The sequence below is a fragment of the Nesoenas mayeri genome (assembly GCF_963082525.1).
Source record: "Nesoenas mayeri genome assembly, chromosome: 12".
Lineage (NCBI taxonomy): Eukaryota > Metazoa > Chordata > Aves > Columbiformes > Columbidae > Nesoenas > Nesoenas mayeri.
In genome coordinates, this window is record NC_137547.1 from 21,072,661 (window position 1) to 21,091,108 (window position 18,448).

An 18,448-nucleotide genomic window follows, 5' to 3' on the forward strand; every position below is an offset into this window, starting at 1 on the left:
GAACATTATCTCATCTTTTGCTCATGACACAGACTCTGATTATATGATCACACATTTATCTCCTCGGTATCTGAGGCATGCCATCCTAAGTTCCCAAATACCTCAAAGGCAGAGCTAAAAATGCTTCCAACTTCACTGAAAGACCTGATACTATCAAGTAAATGAGGCAAGAGTATTAGTATGAAACGGGTTTTGCAGATCATCACCTCTGCTTCAAATTATAGCCCAAATCTGGCAAAAAGTAGCAGACAGACGTGTTGCCTCACATCCACAGGCACTCTGGCTCTAATAAGAATCCTGTAAAGTTGATGTCTCTTGACTTGCAGGCTTAGGAATAATATCTGGAATTAGAGAGCTCCAGCCAGAAAGGCATAGTCAAGGAACCAGGCGTAGCTTTGAGTCATACATCTGGCTCATTTCATGTTGGCTTCTATTTAGTGAATGAATCAGGGTTCCAGTAAGAGAACTGGAGAACAAAAATAATGTTAAAAAAGTAATGAGCCAAGCTCCCACCTTGTCAGTGGAGTATAAAACTTCCGTGATTCTCACCCAGGCAAACACCTGGACCAAACGCACACATTCACTCCAATGTCTTAAATTTCTATTTGTCATGCAGGAAGGAGAAATTTTTTTTCCTGATGGGAATTATAAAATTCCCTATTTAACAGGAATACTAGAGGGTAAAGAAACATTAGGGAGATTTGACTATGATAACAAAGAGTATTTCAAAAATTTTAAATTACGTTCAGTCATTATAATGTTGAACGAAAGCTGATAAAATGAGAATGACTCCTCCACTTAATGTCTAGGTGGAATTATTTCCCTCCAGATCCATATAGACACTAGAGTTGCAAAACAAAATAAGCTTTAAGAAAAAGACAGTTTACACACACAAAACATACCTTTGTGGTAAGTGCCAACAAAGAACACATTGTACATTAATTGCTGGTCTCTCAGTCCAGACCATCTGTCTCTGCGATGTAATGAAGGCTGGCAGAACTGCTGCTATTTGCTCAATAACTAAAATTGGGTCTGAGCTAAACCCTCCTCACTGTCTTGTTACACTATCAGCTTGACTTTAGTGAACTGAGATCCAAATGCAGTGCACAGCCACCTTTTAGCAGCAATGACTGAGCCTGCTGTAATGTGCCTGAAGTTGAGAACAGAGAGTACTAGCAGGGATAATGAGAAAGAAGTGAAACCACCAACCACACCTGAAAGCAGAATGCATTGTAACTGCTGTGCTTTCCCACGATGAGGACGCTCAGTACACATGGTGATGGCTGCCTCTGAGTACTGCTAAGCCACCGTGGGGGATCAGTCATTCCAGTACTAGAACTTGGAAATGGATTTCTACTTGTGTAGATGGCATCTATAAGAAATCTTATTTGATTAATGTTTGTAAGTACCTGTGAAAGTCTAAGTAGTCTTAGCTTAAATATAAGGAGAATGATATACCAGAAAGCTGGTTAGCAGCTTTTTCACTGTGAGGGTGACCGAGCACTGGCACATGTTGTCCAGGGAAGTTGCAGCGTCTCCATCCTTGGAGATACTCAAAACTCCTCCAGTCCCTAGCAACCTGCTCTAGGTGATCCTGGCTGAGCAGAGGGTTAGACAAGACAACCTCCAGAGGTTCCTTCTTACCTCAATCATTCAATTGGTTCCGTGATCCAAGGTCTTGTTTCCAAACTGTTCTCCTTCAAATATTACAGCCAATCTAGATAGGGCCTCGCTCTATGCTTCTGTCCTGGTTTGAGCTGGGAGAGAGTTAATTTTCTTCCTAGTAGCTGTTACATCCCTGACATGTTCTTTAATATATACGAAATGTATTTTGTTTACCTTCCAAGCATATCACCCAGTCTACTGAAAACAGAGACTCAGAAGAAAGCCAGTGCTCAACTTAGAGCACCTAAATATGCTTTCCAAGTAGCAAATTAAGATGCTGAGGATTAGACCTGGCTCTGGTGAACTGCTTTCTAAAAGAAAGCAGATTCTCACTGCTATCACTGCAACAACACAAATGCTGTCCTGACCCTTACAAAAAACTCCTGAGTTTGAAAACTCTGGTCTGAATCATCAACTCTACTCCAATGGGAAAGCAAGACTTATTCCTCCCCACATTCCTCTTGATTTCTGGTGTAATGGTCTGGAAAACAGCAACACCAGAGCACTCACCATCTTTCTGCAAGAGCAACAGTAACAGTGGGTCAAAAGTTCCCAGAGAAATTGACAAAATTGTAATTCACCAATGGACAAAACAAATGTATTTTTCTAGGCTGCCTGTTCTTCCATGGTGTGATTTAAATGAAATCCCACAATAGCCAACATTTTTAGATGTCTGCATGAGCAAAAAGATGTGGTCTCTTTCTCCCAGCCCTGAGACTGTAACAGCTGATAATGGAGCCAACAGTATAATACCACCTCTAGATATATTTGAGCACTGTCTGAAACCTGATTGTGCATGACTTTCAGTGAGCATAAGCCATGAAAAGTATGTTTGATGCACCCTAAAACTCCTCATCTTTTTCATTTTTATAGTTTCATAGTCTTGCAAGCTTAAAAATTCCTGAAAGAGCATGTGGTAAAACAAAAAAGAAACGTAACACACTCTTGCAATTGGTGCCAGCCCAGTGGGACTGAAAATCTGTTGTACAAAGATATAGGGAAGTAAACAATAGTGTAAGAACACCATTCTTTCAGAAAGTTAGCAGCTTAACATCTCTGCATGAGACAATGAAAAAGCAAGATGAAAAACATGAAGCTACGTAATATATCTAACTGAGATCTCCAGCTTGACCCAAAGACCAGAGCCTTACTTACTTTAGGACACTTTCAACCTTTCACTAACAAGGAAGGACTAAAAAAGATGGATGTGAATTTGCACCCAAAGCTGTTCTGAAATGTTCTGGCAGAATAAGTGACATGTTTCATTATTTCTTAATCTTATAAAAATGTGGCCTGCTGCCAGAAGGACAGTCCCTGTTTCCAGAACTATGATTCACACATCTCACTGACAACCAGTCCAAAACCAACATTTTTTCAGTGGCACACATTTCCACCTGATTCCACAGACCAGGAATTCACATGGTTACAACAATGTGGTTTAAAGATAAGGCTGGAGAACAGACAACCACCCTTTTCATTGCAACTTGCAGTTAGATTAGTAATGTAAAGCTGCATGTAATCTAGAGTTTATGCTGTACAGTGACAGCAGGAGAGAAGGCACTTGATCTCACATTAAGAAAGAGTCTCATAGACAGATGATTCTTTGCTGTGAAGAAAGTTACGTTGTAAAAAGAAAATGTATTAACATTTTTGGAACAAATCTGAGCTCCAAGTGAGTATATACAGGATTTTCATTTTGAGTTTCTGAGTCGTGGCGTTTTCAATCTAGCCTGAAAGTCCAAAACATGTTTTAGCCATATCTTCATTCTAATTATTTTTTCAAATTAGAAAGTATATTAACTGTTTTCAAATGTTCTCCAAACTTAATAGAGGAATAAAATGTGCAACGTTAAACAAAAAGCCACAAACTACTGAAAAAAACTAACCCAAATTCCCTCTCTCCTGCCTTATAATGGGAGAGGAGCAGGATTAAAGAAGTCATATCAGCTTAGCTGTTTGAATGTGTTGTTGATATAAAACAAACTGACCTTGTTTCCCCGAACAATCCATTCTACATATTACTTTTGAATGAGTTCTTGATGTAGAAAGGCAGAATACTCAAACATACCTCTGCAAAAGCAAAGATTCAAATTATTTTCTTCTTATTATCACCATTACAATCAAATTACTTAAAAGCAGTATCTCTTAAGGATGATAGAAATGCATATTTTGATAGATTTCAAGCCCTCTCTAGCAAGGTCACTTCTAAACGGAATGAAAAAGACCCATTGCAGTTTTCTGGTAGTCAGTGCATGATTTTTACACAAGGCAAAAATGTAGTTGGTCGTTACTTGAACAACAGTGGAGGCAATAAAGGCAAAGAAACGTTTCATCCCAGCATTTACTCCCTGGTAAGTGGCTTCTGGGACTCATAGGACAGCTCCCTGAAAAGCCTCCGCAGCCTCTTTTTTTGGTGACTGTTCAGTAGGAGGAAAGTACGTGGCAGCTAAACTACTCTACTAACATGCAGGACCAGACAAAAATAAAGTCACTAACTTACAGAAAGGAAAGAATTCTTCCTTTTCGTAAAGAAGGATGCAATGGATATATTCCCACTGTATGCCAGATTGCTCATTCAGGCAATGCCTTCAGAGCAATGTCTCGTGTGCTCAGTGGAGCAGCGAAGTCTGTACTATGGGGTAACAATTAACAATTACAATATGGCTCACAGTGAAAACTCAGTGAAGCTGAGTAGAAAACACAAACCAAGATCTTCCACAGCACTGTATCCAAAGCTGTAAAAACACTTGTTCCACAGTGTTAGGTACAGTTGTAGCTTACTGAATAAAAACATCAAAGTATAGGTATTTCTACAACTGTGTGTAGCTGATTTCAATCTAACCATTATCTCATATGTTCATGAAAATACCCATGTATTATAAAATTTTTGCATTATTTAACATTAATGTTAAATCATTAATATTAGCAAGCACTTGAAATAATTCTATTTTGTTTCCAAAGTTATGAGTATTAGCAAAAACAGGATGAAAGTTCAGTACAAACTCTAGTCTGGAAACAAATCTTTGACTAGTAAGTGTTTCCACAAACACTCAAAGACATGAATAAATGTACTCACACAAATCAGGATCACTTAACCATGTTTGTTCATGAAAAAAAATAGTGATCTTTCAAAAAAATGAGGTTTATACAAGTTTTTATTTTTCTTTTGCTATATTTTTTATACTTCATAATGAAGGAACACTTATTTATCTAAGTAGCTGTTTGGGTTATTTACGTGATCACCATTTTTGACACCACTGAGAATTCAGATAGACTGACTAGGAGTTCACCCTAACACCCTCTAGTTGTCAGTGGCATCTGTGAGATGTAGATAGTTCAGTGCTTGCTTCACCTGCAGTTCTGATCAGCAGGACATAAGCCTGCACCCAAAACCATTAGCACATGGCTATGACAATAAATGCTGCTTCATATGTGTCATACATACTGCTCTGCTAATGTGACTACTAATATGACCAGAATACAACTATTGACAGTGGCCTGGGCAGATAATGCACTTCAAAACACATACTGCAGTCACTTTGTGTACGATGTCTCACACAAGCTGTCCATTCATGTTGGCAAATAATCTTATTACAAGCTTTTAGGAAAGCTGTCCAGTAGTGTGATAGATAATCTAGCATTTTTGTCCTGTCTGTTAATGAATAAATACTAAACGTATGTGCTGGCATTTGCATGTGTGCTGTTTTCATATTGGCTGAAACCACCACAAGCCTTTTGTTGCAGTCAATCTGAATGCAGCTGTTTAACAATGCTACAGTGAACAAGTGACATACTAGTGCACTAAAAGAATGATTACACACAGCATGCATCAATCACTTGGCAGAACAGAAATATCGAGTCATTGTAATAGAACAATATCACTTGATAAATACCTTCCCCTTTGAAATCCTTGTGCCTCAGCATTAGAGATGATATATGGCCAGACTTCACCTTGACATTTTTCCCCTAGAAGACGACTATTGTCCTGTGACATTTTTCTTTGAAGACATATCATACAAATTTTTTTCAGGAAGAATCTGAATGAACTTATACACTCATGAAAGGCAAGGAACAACTGCTATTTAAATAAGAAAGTTCAGTCTAGGAATAGCTTTACTTTCTAAGTATTTTAATACAAGGATGGGTTTGGTTCCCTTTACACATGTAACATTTACCAGTACTTTCTCAGACCCTGCTTTAGCATATTTTTTCCCCCTCTTCCTCGCCTGCTCTCCAGGATCTCTTCTGCTAGTTCTGTCTTAGTGGAGATGATTATTCTTAGGACAGGAAAAAGAGTTCTTTGTAGAACTCTGCAGCTGGTTGACTCTTATGGGGAAAAAAGCTGTTCATTTTCTTACATCTTCTTTGGACTGTTTGCTACAGCACAGGTGGTTGGGAGGGAAAAGGAAAGCTAGCTAACTGACCCAGCTTCAGCAGCTTACAGAAGCCAGAGTCTCAAGGTACCTCAGGATTTATGCCTGTAGACAAATCCTTTCCAAAATCATGACGGCCTACCACATTCTGATCTACAGTACACAAAATGCCAGTGAAAACTGTGATATTGTCACATAAGGCTAAGGCTGTGAATTTTGCTCTTTTTTTATGAAGCGTGGGGAAACTATGGAAAAGATACCCCATCACAGAGCATGTTTATGAGCTGGAGACACACTACTGTGGTGATTTGGCATAGAAGTTTTCAGCAGTTATGTGCAAGCAGTAGAGACTAATGAGGTGCTCACAAAAGTATATTAATGAAACTTTCATATGGATTCATAACTTCCTGAAGTTTTCGTGACTTGTTTCCCAGATAAACTAAAAAGAGGAATTTTCAAATAAATAGCATTAATGCTATTTTTCACCACCTGCAAAGCTATGTTGACTTACTGTTCAAGGTTCAAAAGCTTAAGGATGGGTAAGGAGGCAAACAACAAACAACTTTTAGCAGCCTTGAAAAGAAAGTAGTATAGCTTAAAGCTTCCCTCTCTGTATTGTCAGCCCACGGTTCAGCTGCTACTCTGAATTATAAAACAAACTCCAGATTTGAGCTGGAGTTGAAGTGATCGAGTATGAATGGAAAAAGCAGGTTATGGCAAGGCACTGTATCCTGTGGCACAAACTTCATCACTAAATGAAAGGTAATCCTGAAATGTGTACTATATGTTAATATATCTTTAAATTCGGAAGGGCTTAAAATCAGAAGAAAGGCACTGAAGCATTTAAAAGATGTTAAAAAAAAAACCTATTACACGCTGAAGTTCATTATCACTGGCAATACAATTGGATTTCACTAAACAAGTTTGTAAATAACTGCATATGAACTGCACATGACTGCTCACAGTTTACACATGATTACAGTTTGATTGCAAAGACAACCATACAAACAATGAGCTCAATTTACCCAATAGTTGTAAATGTTTTGTAAATGGATTATGTATACTTAAATCCATTTGGTTAAATGTAGTCAGTAAATATTTTCCAGTTGTGAACCCATGTAGGATACTCAGTGAGAGTTTTCTGTAGTTCAACTTCAGAAGAGACTCTTGTGCTACCTTTAGACCCACTTGCTTCTCATGTTTTGTTCTTTCCTCTCATCTCTCTATCTTCTTTCTTTATTTTGTTGAGTCTGATCAAAAATCCGTTACAGCCAAAGATATTCCCATCAATGAGCCACATATGAGGCTATTATGTTATAAACTGGTAGCACGGACAATTACATATAATTCCCATCTATTTACAAGGACAGCTATGTGAACTTTATCATGTCCTACTGCAGTGGTACAAAGAGCAGAGGGAAGACTGCCTGTAGAGTACATTGAATACCAGTGCTGGGAGAACTGCCAGGGGTTTGAACATAGTTACGTTCAAGCAACCAGTCAGTGTGATAGTTCTCAGGAAAATTTGTTCAAAATGCATCAGGCTTTACCTTTCAAGCCTGTCGCATTAAGCTAGAAACTGCTCCATCACAGCCTCTTTCAGGGCTAGTGAAGCTGCCATGTCTATACTCAGCTGACACCATCAGAGAGAGAAGCTTTCCAGAACACTTAGTACTTCCAACTGCAGTTGTAGCATAGTGCATATACTGCCTCTAGAGATCCGAGAACGAACCTGTCCAAGTCTTCCATGAGTCTTCTGCTACCTCAGTGTAGTGCTTGACCTCAAGACAGTCATTAGACCATGTAACAACGCCTGTAACACCTCAGCCATGTACAACAGCAAACATCCAACACCAAGGAATTGGAGAAAAAAAACCAAAACCAACCCGTCAGGAGTTTCATTCTAAATATGTAGCGGAACACGGCAAGACAAAAATTTCATTTCTCCTCCCCAAAATGTTCCAACCACCTTTTTTTTTTTTTTTTCCTCCACAACGAGAACAAATTTCAAAAGATAAGTAAAGCTGCATCAAGAAAGAATGACTTGGCAACCATTAATTGATTTGCACGCAGACAGCGTAAATCTACACCATGAGATGGGGATGGGGCAAGGGTAAGGGTAAGATGCCTTCCTTAATGGATAAGGTATTGTTTTTGTCTTAACCTTGCTTTTCAAATCATCAACGAGAACAAACAGTTCTTTCTAAAGCACTGAGAGAACCACAGTCCTGAAAGAATGTTTGTTAGTGATAGCTTTAAATTAAAGAGAAATATTCTTTGTCTCCTCCACCACACTTTCTTTATTCACGTAATTAGCAAAATGAATCTCTTTATTAGTTGCATCATGTCACACAACAAAAGACAAAGATGACTTCAAAGTTAGTTGCATAGCCTCAAAGATTCTTTGTGTTGCTTAATAACACACCTCTGGTGAAATGGTGCCATTAGATCATTTTGAACTGGCAATCTACCCCACTCTTATTTACAGTACATTCAAAACCTATAAAAGCTTTTCGAAAGCAAGAAAGTCAGTGACTTACTGCTATGTTTAATATCTTGAATGATAATAAAGGCCATTTCAAGACTACAGCAGGCAAACATAATTCCTCTGAACTTCAGGAAGTTCTGTCTGTTTATATCAGCTTAAAATTTCACTCAGAATTGTGGTTTTGAGATGCAGCTTCACAATATGCTCAGCAGCTGCCTTCCAGTCATGTAAAGAACCTGGCCATTATAACATTCTATTTTAATTTTTTTTAAACAGAAAGAAATAATTAGAAATAATGCCCTCACTTCCAGGGGCACCAGAAAATATTCTTGTTAAAAATGAAAAACAACTTCAACATTAATTATGTCCACTGAGACCAATGCAGTCATAAAAACCAACCATTAGTTCAAAATAACTCGTGGAATTATTAAAGATCATTCATGCTATAATTTTAAGGTATTCTGAAATTAATGTCTTTTACCTGGTAGAGTCACTACTTGTGTGTTTTATACAAATAAAGAAATCTTGTTATTAAGACAACAATACATGAATATCTTTATTTCTGCCTTGTGAACCCTAATTGAAAACAAAGGTTTATTTCTAAAGTCCTGAATGAACAGGAAACAGAGAAAATAAAAATGCGTACTCAGAGTTCTTCTGAAAACAGCGACAGGCTCTGGGTAGCACAGAGCTTGGACACTCAGCTTAACTGGACTGATAAATCTTCTGAACTGGATACCTTTTCAAGCTTCTCTACATTGGGCACAAGATACCACTTCAAATCTGAAATGAACTTGACTGTTCCTCTCAACTGGTAATTTGGGGCATGGATATTTCTCTCGGGCAACTCATACCATATTACAAGTATGTATATTTCATGCTTTTTATTCTTCACCGTCTCTTAAAGGCAAAATTCAGCAACGTTGAAGAAAGACTTCATCACCTGGGTCCATGCCTGCATTTCCTACCACATATGATTACCAAAATCAGCTATGCTATTTATAGGTTTTGTGCAAGACAGGTATATTACCTAATCCACCAAAAATGCTTGTTTATTTAATGGATTTCCTTGTCTTTAAAAAATAAAAAATCGTGTATTATAGAAAACAGAAGAAAACCAGAGGAAAAACACTAAGAAAGCTGGTTCAATGAGTAACAAATACCAAGAAGGAAACCGAAAATGGAATATTTGACAAAGGTGAAACACTGAAGCACATACTGGAGGACTCAGAGACTGAAGACCTCTCTATAGCACCACCTGAGCAAAAGACATAAAACTGAAGAAAACCCACCTGAACAGTGAAAAGAGGCAGCAGAATCTGGTCATTGCAAGTTGGGTTTTTTTGGCACAGAACACTCAAAGCAGTCCAACACACAAAACCAAACAATCCCATGTGACTTGCAGTTGAGATTCTTAATGAGCCCATAGATTTTGATAATTCTATCTTGACTTATCTGGTTACAAATGCAACAGCTAGCGCATAGTGCAAGGATTCAACATGCACAGCTACAAGACTAACATTTTCAAAGGCATTTGTGCTTAGGTATGAAGTCAGCCAAGCAGATCTTTGTCCTGCCTGCAGCTGATCTGCAGAGCACAGCTGCTTGCTACAATATGCTGGTGCCTCAGGTGTCTGGCTCAATCTCCCAGGCTCACTCCCCAAGTTATTCTAGAACACAAGAATCCCTTCAACTACATGCTTAACAACACCAACTGTTCAAAATTAGGGGATGTTTTAAAGCAGACAGTTTCCACTTCAAAGAGGTGTGGTAGCGGTAAAGAAAATAGTAGGCAACAGCTTAGTAGTGTGCAAGTAGAAAGCACAGGTTTAAGTGGAGGTTGGAGTCATTTAAGTGCAGTGCGTGTCAAAGAAATGAACACATTTTGCCCAAGAACTCTGCCAGATGCATGGTTTCATAACACACCAATTCATTACTTGAGGAGATAGTGTTCTTCCTCTCATTTAAAAAATTGTCTCAGAGCAACTTCTTGCAGCCATTAATTAAAATGATGAGCACTATAATAATAAAAGTGTAATTCTCTTACATGTCCTCAAGTGTTTGCCTTGAAGTCTCCTTCTAGAGGAGACAAAAAAAGAAATAAAATCTGAGAACACAGCAAATTAAAAAGTACTTATATTACTCCTGGCCAAGCCTGCAATTCTCAACTGGTAAATATGAAATTGGCTTGTTATCTTCTTCTGTCAAGATGCCACAAAACTATTGTTCTTCTCAGTGTATCAGAAATACCCAAACTCCTTGCTCCCAATACACTATGTTTTCCATAGTTGTGCTTATCAAGAAAGATGACAGACACAATCCACCTGTGGTAATTCACAAGCGCTATACTTAAGGAGTGTATGGCTTTCAGCATGTAAAGATGATTTTAAGCATCATGCAAGGGAAACAAAGAAGCATTCTGCATGCACTCACATTTGGATACCTCAACACGTTTGTCTGCTGCCATTTTATCGCGCTGGTGTTTTGTTCCCACACACTGAGGACAGCCAACATAAAGGCATACAAGACCCTCTACATAGTAATTCAGTTTCATGTCAGCGAGCACAAGGACTTAGAGAATTATCTAATCAAGGATGAAAAGATAGCAACATATGTCTACTTGTAACATTCTTTTTCATTTAATAAACAGACAAAATGATATCTTTTCAGTCATCTCTACTCTTAATAGGATTTTGAGTTTGCTGCATAGTTTTGTTTGTTTGAAAAGACACTTGAGAATGAATACAGGAGTCCTGGATTCATTTCCTTCCACTTTCAAGGGATATCTTTCATCAGGATACTTTACAGAGCTCCCACAAGCCTGTTTGAGGAAACTATTTAGCACAATTAGTGCTTGCTGCAAATCTCTCCCCCTGTTCTGCTAGTACTGTCAAAAATTAGCCTGTGACAGCATCTGGGGGAGCTATGGCTTCCCCACTGTCTATTCTAGACACTGCTTTGGGGTCAATTAGATCCACGCATATGCAGGATACCATTGCCTTTTGTGGCAACGGTAACCAGGAGGACAATTAGCCCCATGCATCCCCGAAGAATTATAATTTACAGTGATTTGATGCAGAGCATAGGAAGAGCTTTCAAACTCTTCCTTAGCAGAGGTCAACTTTCATCTCACCTATTCACTGCGACAACAACCCAGGTGAACATCTAGAGTAGACCACATTCGCAATGTTAATTATAACAAAAACACTCACAATGGACTATCTCCAAAAGATGGACTGAGAGAAACTTCAGTTCCAATACCGTAAGCCCTGGTGGTTGAAATATTCTTCTCACAGATAGTCATGCATATTCAGGACCCCTTAGCTTAAGGGTGAACTTGAATTTCCATCTTTACCTGAAGCAAGCTGTGAGAGCCTAGTCTTTCTTTTCCTTTGTTTTTCTTGACATGCTTTGGTCTGAAGACTTACTATTTTACTCTCATGGAACAGAAACCAGGATACAGCATAGGGCAAAATGCAACACACCAGTCTTTACAAAGGGAATCTGTTTGCTGTGCGCATACTTCACACCCTGTTCTCAACTCAGTCTGCTTTCCTATACTGTGCTGATGCTGCACTGTGATGCACTGACATCAGTCCAGGATAGCGCTGCCTCAGCTCACAGCCTCTGCACAGTGCAGTCGTCCCTGCAAGAAAGCATTTCTTGTAAAGCCAATTCACTGCACTGAAGAGATCACTCAAGGATGATTAAATCCTAAGGTAAGTGTTCTTACACTTAAAGCTGCAAGTGGAACTTAAAATTGCGGCTGCATTTCTGCTGTCCACTGCTGAAATGACTAAGGCAGAAGTATTGTATTTCTAGGAAACCTCACCTCGAACCTTCATTTTCCAAAGTTTGTTCTGAAAGTGCTGTGCTACAATAAAGCTACTTCAAACTGTACACTACAATAAAGCTACTTAAAACTGTACACTACAATAAAGCTTTGTCACTGAACTCAGTTTGGCTAGCTACAGCAAAATGAGTTGCTCAGTACAATACCTAACTCTCAAAAGTTCTCCTTCATGTAAACTGCATTTTAATCACTTCAGGTTTTTTTTTTTTCCTGCCTTAATCTGTAATAGTTTTGAAGAGGAAGAGGTTCTTTCATTTGTTTGTTTGTTTTTTAATTGCACTATTGTCTTTTGTGGGGGCTTTTGTTTGCTTTAAACTGATACGAAAATGACAGAATTATTATGGTAAAGCATCACCTGCTAGTGAGAGGGCAATGACAGGCAGAGGTCCCAAGCCCCAGCTGAAAAAATAACTTTCAAGAGCAAGTGAAAGGGAAAAGCCAAGTCACAACATAATGATACATACGAGGGCATTTTAGGTATGACTGATAGCAGTTATTATTAAAAAAAAAAAAAAATAGATGGTTCAGCCCACGGCTAAATTGCACATGCTAGCTGTGAATGAAGCTCAGACTCGGGAGACAAATTAAGGTATGATGAAAAGGTCTGTGTCATCAGATAAGGAAAGAGCATTTTCACTTCTAGTTGTAATAGTGAACAGCAACCAAACGGCTGAAGAGAAGAAATAATTCTCATTCAAACATAAGCAAAAACATCTGACTGTAGCTTTAGTCAAAAAACATTTTATATATTGACAAATAAACTGAGCTGACTGTAAAGTTTCAATCAAACAAAAAGACCAAAGTGATCTGCCAGTGATTTCTTTGCTGAAATGTCAACGTACTCAGCTTCAGAATTTGAGTGGTTGAGAAGGAGTTTTCTGAGCCTTCGGGGTTTTTTGTTTTGGTGTTGGTGGCTTTTTACATTTAACCTAGTCATACATTATTAGACCATCTATATATCAATGTAATTTTGTTGTAGGACGTGCTGTTGACATTTTGCCAAAAAGATAGAATAGTTTATTTCAGATTTCACTTGAGAATGTCTCAATCACTTCATATTCTGATCTTGGAGTAGAAATAGAACATAATGTGGCAGTTTAGTACACTCACACACAGTGTAACTTTAGCTCTCCTCACTTCAGACTGAGAAGAGCCAATAGAGGATGGTACCAAAATAAAACATAACAGAAGTAAAGCTCAAAAGGGTAAAAACCAAAAATAATCCACAAACTCTGAGTCTAGTGGTACATCCAAACAGAACTCCACCTGTGAAGAGGGAAGTTTAGGATTAACCATACAGCCAGGTGAGAAGCACAGAACACTCCTTGAAAAATTAATGACCTGCAACAGGCACAGAACATTATTTGAGTATTTCGACATAGAAATAAAATGGATGGAATTACTTTCAAGTCTGAAATGAACAGTTAAACTTTGAAATATTAGGCTACGTTATCCTAGCGGAGACTCTGCCCTCTTGCTATGTAACAGACATTCAGACCATGGCTACTTATTGTGCACCAAGATCTTTCTGGGTTTTTTTAGAAAGAAGGTGGTTTTGATAACCTTTTCTAGAATATCTCTTTTCTCCAGTTTAGTTGCTAAATCCTAGAATTCTTTGTCTTCAGTACGTTGCCTGTGATGAAATGTTTAAGACAGCAAATAATTCTGGAGCAATGAACATTGTTGCATTCCATGTGATCACTCACCTGGAATTTTTGTTTTTTATGATAAATATAAAGTTTCGCACTAAGGGAGAAATGAGACATCTGTTAGTTTTCAAGTAAACAAACACACAAACAAAAACAACCCACACACTTTAGAAAATCATAATGTCATAATGTAGGCCCAGCTATAGGTGATCCAAATAACAGCTGCTGTACTGAGCTAGCAAGGTTTCTTCACAACAGTTTGTTGTGACTTGCAATTTTTAGAATTCACAAAAATATATTTTTAGGAGTCTGAATTGCAGCAGATCTCTTTGGTAAAGTCCTTGGGGGTTTAAATTTATCTACTACTTACTGCACATTTTCAAACTATGTATAGCAAATAAAACACATTATTTCCCATAATAGGTTATCTGATTTGATGACCAATATAAACCAGCTCTGATCACTACTAATTCAGAAATACTGATGTGCTTAAAAAGATACGAAATGCAGTGTCAAAACAGCAAAGAGTATGAAGAGTATTTCCATTATTCTAACAGCTCACGCAGAAAATCTATTCATTTACTTAGTTTCTCTAAACTCTTATTTATCTTTTGCCATTTAGACTACTAAAAAAAAAATACAAAAACCCCACATATAACCACACCATGTTGATTTGAAGTATTCCAAGCATGACTGAAAACATTTGGCCATTGCTATGAATCTTCAGTACTATTGGCCTCCCTAAACAACCTCCAACAATAAATAGTTTGTGAAAATAGGAATGACTGTATTGATTCAGATCAAGCATCCATCTACCTCAGGATCTTTGTCCAACAGGGACCACAAACGGATCTCTAGAACAAAGTAAGAACAATTAGGACACCTTCCTCAATATTCCTCTTCCTCCCAGCCTCTGACCCTTCATTGGCCCAGAAGTCTTCTGGGTCTGTTGTGGTTTGCCTATTTAGTAACCAACAGCAAATCTCTCTCCATTTCTGCCTAGTCTCTTGAGGCCACATGAACATTTTGCATTCACAACATTCAATAAGTATTTCCACACATCCGCTAGCTGCGGTGTAAGAACTAGTTGTCTGTTTTGAATCTGGCTTCCCCTAACTTTCTTTGATAGCCCCTAGTTCACACATTCAAAAACAAAGCAAATGTGGGGTTTTATTCATGTTCTCCATTTCAGTCATAACTTTGTAGTTCTTCATACCGCTTGAGCCATGGATTTTTTTCTTCAGGGTGAAAAGTCTCGGCTTGCTCAGCAGTACCATGTATAGAAGCCATTCCATATCTTAAATCACACTCCCTTATCTAAAATCTTTTCAGTTTTAATAAATCCTTTCTGAAGAGAGGAACCATAACTGCACACTCAAGCCACAGATGACCCATGACTTTTTGCAATCACGGTCTGTATTGTTTCGTTCTTAGACTCAGAGCGGCTTTAAGTAGTCCCTAACATTTGCTTCACTTTTTTGACTGCTGCCAAACTTTTAGCTGATGTTTTCATTGTACTATTTAGCATAACCTCAATTTGTCATGAGAATTTTGTTTATTTCCTCTGATTTAATAGTCAAGTATTAGGGAACTTGCCATGCAAAAAAATTCTGTATTTTTCACCCTTCTCGTCCCTTTTAGCTTTTCTTTCACAGGTTCCATTGATTCATCTTGCCCTTGAAATTAAAACCAGCTGTATTTTCTCTTACAAATAAAGACGGGACACACATAAAAGGAATTCTAGGCTTACTTCTGGCACCCCTCATCTCTAAAGGCATTTTATCACAGCTCACAACCCTGATGCCAGTATCATTGTCACAAATGGAAGTACGAGTTTGAGTACCATTCAACAAAACATTTATTCCAATTGTATTGTAATTACAAAAACGCCTGTGCTAAGCAACTCTAAGATAGTGTGAAGCTCAGCAGTTCTGACATTTCCCCAGCAGGACAGGACAGAGATGACAAGAGCCTGAAGGGAATCCAGATCAAGATTTTCCAAAGACAGAGCTTTCTTTGGCTGCTTTTTTACAATGTTTTTATGGTCAGTTTGAAATGTTAACCTTGTTTTACTTTACAAATTGTGAAGCTGATCAGGATAATCAAAGTCAAATTTTCAACTACAAAATCGCACCCAGGAGAGCTGAACCAATGAAGCATTATATTTAGAAGCTTTCCGCAAAAGAATTTTTTTAGATGATTACTCAGAGATTACAAAGTTATAAGCCAAGAATCCTCAACTAAAACAGTAAAACTAGTTAGCATGGATTTCCTATGAATGTGCAATTCCATGGCAGTTGAAGCCAATGCAACTTGACGCCTTGTGGTCCCCTTCTCTAATTCAGGTCTGCATGCTGAAACAGCAGAGCCAGACACCTCTTCTTTACACAGAAACAAAATGCACATAGCGCTGAGAGTTGCTTCAGCCCTCAGCCAACGTGTCCTAAGTAAACTATACAGAGTGGCTCCTAATTCCTGTTGCTTTCTTGAGGCACAGCTACCCAGGCTGTGACTGACTCCCTTCTGAATGTGAGCTCAGCCACAGCTATGACATGACTCTACCTGGCCATAAGATTAGGAACTGTCTCTCCTCGAATCACACTGCTTACACTGAATCCTCTCCAACATAAGAGATTTTTGGTGTTATTGCCCTTGCTCAAGGTTGAGACACCAGGTCCTTTAGTAGGAACTTGCAAAAGGATAGAGTTCAGTAAGAAAAAGATACCTGCTAAATTTAAAATAAAAAGTAAACATTAATTAAAAAGCAAAGAATAATTAATTCAGAAAACAAGCAAATACAGAAACAAAAAACCTTCTGCAATGAACAGAAAGAACATGTAAATGTGTTAGAGAAGCTTGTGAGCTCCTGCTGATGCTAAGGACAACTATAAGCAGTTTCAATTAATAACATTCAAAGATTCAGTTCTGTTGATTTCAGAAGAACAGGACCCCTTTCCATAAGTGACTAATTGAGCTGACATTTGTAAACCATTATGGACCCCAAATTCCAATCACCATTTCTTCCACATGAAGCTTTTTCATACAGCTAAACTAGGCTGACTCCAAAAGTACATTTTAGAATGATAATTAATTCAATGCCAAATGTGCCTGCAGTAAAAATACCTTTAGGGAATGAACACATAATAGTGTGTGTAGCTTTTAAATAAGCTGTCCACAGGGCTATGCCAATTTAAACAAATTAAAATAATTGTCAGTATGCTAGGTATGGAAATATTATTTTTGTAAAACTGCTGTGAAATGCCCTGGGGGCTTGGGTGGCATAGCAAGAGTGCTCGATAGATCCGGGCACTTACATTGTCTCTGTCCAACTTGATAGAAACATCCCCAGGTGTTATGGTGCATTCAGTAACGTTGATATAATAGCATGATCCTGTTTTTTCAATGCAGGTGATGTTGATTCAAACAAACTCCTTGAAAGGGAAAGAGTCCATACTACAGTACTCAAAACAACCAACTTCTTCTACTGCTCTGCCTGGTTCTTTGGCTAATATGTTTATGTCCCATTTTTCCCCAGAAAAGCAGACTCATAAGGAAGAGAGTAAAAATGACCCTTAAAAATAACCCTTAAAATGTTCGTAAGTGACAACAGATACTGAACCTATGCTACATCTGAACTCCATTTGCTTCTGTGTAATTGGATTAATGTGTTTCAGGTGGTCAGTTTCATGTTCGTAAGTGACAACAGATACTGAACCTATGCTACATCTGAACTCCATTTGCTTCTGTGTAATTGGATCAATGTGTTTCAGGTGGCACTGATGCACTTCCTTCACCCAATACTATCAGAGGCACCTCGGACAGCTCCAGTTTCAGCAGCCTCACAGATGCCAGGCGCTCTTAGCTGCTCTAAGACTTCTAATAAGCAACAATTTTTAAGTCACTGAAACACTATGATCTTATGCTGCTTTTTGAGCACCAGTATTTAGACTGTCTTAGACCAACAGCCCACTACAGTATCGACACATTCTTGTGAAGGGGAAAACTGGCTTCCTTGCAGCCTTTTGTACAGCACCCAGGAAATCAGGATCTGGCCCAGGGTGAACAAGACCAGCTTTTCAAATCTTTAAACAACATAGAGAATAAAACTGCCCTCCTACAAGCACTGTTAATGTGCAATTTTGTGCAGACCTCACATAAAATCATGTAAAACAGACACCTGAACAAATAAAAGAATTCTGCAGGTTTTCAACAGCACCACAGATCATCAGTGCCATCCTTAATTCACTTCAACAGGTTCAGAGGGTATCAGCAGAGTGATATGAGCATTTTTCCACCTGCTGCTCATGAAAGCAATAACATTTAAATGATCGACACTTAACAAGTAAAGCAACAGCTTTAAGAAATTAATTCATTTGGGAAAGGGAGTAAAATGCTATTCTAATCCAACATGTTTTGCTGC